At 48.7% G+C, this 4,884-nt stretch overlaps 1 pseudogene; it reads left to right on the top strand.

Annotated features, from left to right (window-relative positions):
- Positions 1-4,884, top strand: part of LOC119339206 — a 61,596-nt pseudogene that overhangs the window by 41,084 nt on the left and 15,628 nt on the right.

Here is a 4,884-nt window from a genome sequence, read left to right as displayed (position 1 = left end):
GTTCGTTCGGGCGGGGACTCGGCGCGGCGCTCGCGCGGGTGCGCGCACCGGCGAGGGTGGCCGTGTTCGGGATGGCGTGGCGAGGGCGCGCAAGGCGCGACGCGGGCGCGTTCGGTTTCCGGCGGCGTAGATCGGACGCTGGGCCGGGAATCGCGGTGGGGAGGCTCGGCTCCCTGTGGTGCAGTGCAGGCGGCGTGTGACGGATCTGAGGTTGCGCCTCCGGCGGGTGGCGGCCGCGGGAGGGTCGTCGACAGGCCCCGGGGCTGCGGCCTGGTGGTTTTTGCCCGACGAGTTTGCGCGGGGTTGCGGCCCCCCTCCTGCCTCCTGGATCTCCGTCACCATGGTTCTGGCTGCGTCGGCTGCGGGCGGCGGACGGGTCGCCGGGGCGGCGGCCTCGGTCTGGGGTGGCTGTGGTGCGGGCGTCTCGGCAGCGCCCGATCCAGATCTAAAGGCCTCCGTCTATTTCAACCAGGGCTGCCTCCGATGGTCCTGCTTTGGGCGGCCTTTGTCGCCAGAGTTGTACCTGTTTGGCGGCTGGAGGTGGGAGGTGGCTCCGAAGAAATCCGAGGCCAGCAGTGCTGGCCACGACGGCGGCGACGCTCGAGGGCGCCGTACCCTTCTTGTAGGCGCCGTCCAGGTTGCCTCCTTCCCCTCTTCCTTCCACCCAGCTTGTATGCCGGGCGAAAGCCCAAATCCTTGGCGGATTGAGCGACAGCGGCGCTCCGGGCGTCGTCACCCTCTTGGGGGTGTCGTTTGTGGTGAGCTTGGGTGGATGCGATGTTTTGGTTGCTTGGCGGCGGTTGGTGGCGTGGTCGGAGTTGGTCTGGCGGCGGTGCGTTGGCGCTCTGCCGCCTATGTGCTCAGCCTCGGAGTCATTCTTCCACGGTGCTTGGTCTTCAGCAGCCCTGCCGGACTCAGCGGAGCGGTGTTTCATCCTACTCATTGATGGCGGCGTATCTCGGCGGCGTGGCGCAGTGGAGATTCGGCGTTTGATGTGTAACGATGGACTCGCGCAGGAGGACGAAGCTTTCTGGTGTCGTGGTGACGTCGATTGCTGAGTGGCCAGACAAGATAGAAGCCTCAATATTTGCTCTGAAGAAGGACCTGTGGAAGACGGCGGTGACGACACACGAGTGCGTCGGACCGGTTTGTACCCCAGGCCCGGTATGTGGCTCGGCTGGGGTTTCCGGCTTTTGATGTTAGGCTTAGGTGAGTAGTCTGGATAGTGGCCCAGCTAGCACCCCTTCATCATTTTGATGTTAGGTTTAGATGAGTGGTCTGGATAGTGGACCAGCTAGCACGCCTTCATCATTTGGATAGAAGTAGCGACATATGTTGCCAAGATGGCAGATTCAGGCATATTGTTGTAATACTTTGTAAGATCCTCGAGAATAATCAATAAAGTGGCCGCATGCATCTCCCAAATGCAGAGGTCGGGGGTTATCCTCCTTTTTTAATTTTTTTAACGTGAAACAACCTGTTTTCACCGAAATTATATGGCTAAAGTATCATTTTGGAGATGGTCGCATGTCCTAAGGACCTACATTTTGGATGGATCGGAGAAAGTGGTAGTTATGTGGTGCTTGCTTTAAAGAATTTATTATTTTCTTCTTCCATGCAGGCCCGATTGCCCATCAAATTTTGAAGTACTCCTAGATAACTATGCGAGCCTTCTTCGAGGTTACCACTCAGCTACGTTTTAACTACTACTCCAATTACTCTTTTGTGCTTATGGTCATTACTAGTACTGTAATGCTTATCATTCCGTTGTGTCATTGCAGATCTTTCAAGGAAGATCATGCGAGGTATAGCCTTAGCACTAGGCGCGCCGTGAGATGCTTTCTGTTGACGCTCAAAAGTGGCACAATGGTAAAAGTTTTTTTAAGCTATGTCAAGATTAATTCAAATTTATGATTGGAGGTCATCATGGGATGGATCTTTTCGAGAAGATCAAGATGGATATGAAAATGGTCTAAAACGGAGCTCGGATGCAAAAGTTATGACAAGTTCAGATATGCTCATGTTGACATCAGATTAAAGAATGGCTGGAAACCCAAGTAAAATGTCCTCATATCAAAAAATTATCAGCACGAATTGTCTTCGTCTCGTCAAAACGGTCGATTTTGATATAAAAATCGTCTTAATCCGAGGTCGTATGCAAAAGTTACAGCCAGTACAAGATGCTGCTACACTGGATGGCCGGACACTCCGGGAAAAACCATCCGGGTTTTCATTTTCTCTGTGGATGGCCGGACACTCCGGGTATTTTCGTCCGGGTTTTGATTTTCGCTGCTGCAGACTTCGGAAAACAGCCGAAAACCCCCTCAAGATGACCTCAGATCAAAAAATGTTCAACATAAAAGTTGTTCGTCTCATCGAAACGGTCAAGATTGCTTTTGGGCTCGTTTTCATCCGAGATAGTTTACTCCCCCAAACATGGCCCGCAAGGTGCAGCCAGATTTTACCGAACAGTTTTGGAAAGTTCGGACCAAACAAATCCGAATTGGACTAGGGTTTTGGACGTGAATTGAAGCCTTTTCCTTGCACGGGAAGTCCAGCCGCCTCTTATATACTTAAGGGGTGACGGCCGATTGAAAAACAACACACAATCGCAAACACATCTACAACTTTTTCATCTACGTTTTGTTCCTCCCTCATTTTTGCTCCCTCGTTCTTCGTCGTTCTTCGTGTTGGAGAGCTGCGAATACCGAGGCTCTAGGGGCGGCTTGACCGACCTAGGGCAGCCCATAGCCGCCGCACTCCCCGATGGGGTCCCTTCCGGGAGTGTAGGGTTTCGGGTTTTCAAAAGCTCTCGCCGGTCGACTTGCGAATCGCGCTTCCGGTGAGACTCCTTCGACGTGAGCTGCGGTGCACCACCCCCGGCGTCGAGGGTACACGTGACGTGTTCATGTGTGAACATACTTTTTGGCGACTCCGCTGGGGACAAAGATCAATCATCATCATCATCCATCATGTCTGGCAACGACAAGATGCCCAAACCCTCGGAAATCGACACCGATAACATAATCAAGCCCAATTTTGAGGAGTTATCGGAGGAACATCGCCAAGCTTATGAGGAGTACAAGAAGGCACGGGAAGAGAAGGAGATGCAGGAGTTCCTTGCTAAGTTCAAAAAGGATCGTCAAGGCAATGTCACTCCGGTTGGAGAAATCAAGTTTCCTCCTCTTCATGATGAACAGGTTAAACCCTCTGTAAGTAATACCTTCTCTCCTGATGTATGGGCTGAAATTGATAGTCACATTACTGATAGCAATAATCTTATATACCAAATTTTCTTGGAAAATAGTAATGCTAAAAATAGTGTGCCTCAATCATCTAGTGGTAATGTTGGTGTGCCTGTTACCGCAGAAATCCCTAGTCGAACTTTACCTATTTCATCGGCGCCCCCCGTGCCGATGAATTTTTATCCTAGCCCCCGAAATCAAATTGTTGCTGCACCCATTAATCCTATCATGAGTATGCCAAGTTCGGTGGTGACGCCGAACCAAACCCTACCTACAAGAGCAAACACTATTAGATCACTGCCGAATTACAATTCGGCATGCATGCCACAATTCACACCTGCAACTACTAACCCTACTCCTCCTATGCTACCGCCACAAGCTTCATCGTCCACCGTGGATGATGGTCTAGCTAATCTTAGAGGGAAGATGGCTAAGATGCTCCGAGAGAATTTTGGAGTTGAGTTGCCAAGGAACCGTATTTATCAAAAGCCATATCTAGAATACTTTGATCCAATTCAATGCCCTCTGGGATATAAAATTCCAGATTTTGTTAAGTTTAATGGAGAGGGCACAAAAACCACCTGGGAGCATGTTAGTCAGTACTTGGCACAATTAGGTGAGGCAAGTTCACGAGATGAGTGGAGAGTACGTTATTTTCCTTTATCTTTAACCGGTACTGCTTTCTCGTGGTTTTCTGCATTACCACCTGGTTCTATTACTACATGGTTTCACTTGGAACAAAAGTTTCATGCTCACTTCTACAGTGGTGACAATGAGCTTAAACTATCCCATCTTACATCGGTTAAGCAAAAGTATGATGAATCGGTCTCCGATTATGTCAAAAGATTTAGGAATACAAAAAACCGGTGCTATAGTTTGGTGATAGCCGAGAGAGATTTGGCTGATCTTGTAATTAGTGGTTTGAGAACTCACATTAGAGAAAGGCTAGAAGGATACGAGTTTTTAAATATCAACCAAGTCTTGCAAAGGGCTTTGGCTCAAGAAAGCCGAAGCAAAGATCTTAAAGAGGTGCATAGATATAAAACTGATCGTCCTAAAATGAATATGGTTGAGTATGATAGTGACCCCTCGGACGATGAGGGTGATATTTATGCTGCTGAATTTGTTTGTCCATCTAAGGCCAAACCATTTACTTGCAATGATTTAAAGCCGATTCATAAGAATCGTGATGAAGAGATGAAATTTACTTTCAACATTGCTAAGTGTGATAGAATATTTGATGCTTTGTTGCAAGCCAAGATTATTAGAATATCTCATACTTTACCGCCGTTCGAAGAGATGAAATGGCGTGCTTATTGCAAGTATCATAATTCTTTTTCTCATGCTACTAATGATTGTAATGTTTTTCGGCGACAGATACAATCGGCCATTAATGACGGACGATTGAATTTTTCTGAAATGCAAGTTGATAAGCAGCCTTTCCCAATGAACACCATGGATTTGGAGGGGAAGAAGATGTTAATTCGGCCCAACATAGCCAAATCAGCTAATAAAAATAATATTGTCATTGGTGAGCCCAGGAAAAATGAGGAGAGCAACAAGGTCTTGGGGAGACAAGTTGTGCTTGACAAGCAACCCGGTGGCAAGGAGGTAATCAAGATCACCATCAAGAATCCTA

This window comes from Triticum dicoccoides, chromosome 7B, assembly GCF_002162155.2.
Source record: "Triticum dicoccoides isolate Atlit2015 ecotype Zavitan chromosome 7B, WEW_v2.0, whole genome shotgun sequence".
In the NCBI taxonomy this organism is placed as follows: domain Eukaryota; kingdom Viridiplantae; phylum Streptophyta; class Magnoliopsida; order Poales; family Poaceae; genus Triticum; species Triticum dicoccoides.
The sequence above is the reverse complement of the archived record's forward strand: the minus strand, read 5'-3'. Positions and strand labels throughout refer to the sequence as shown.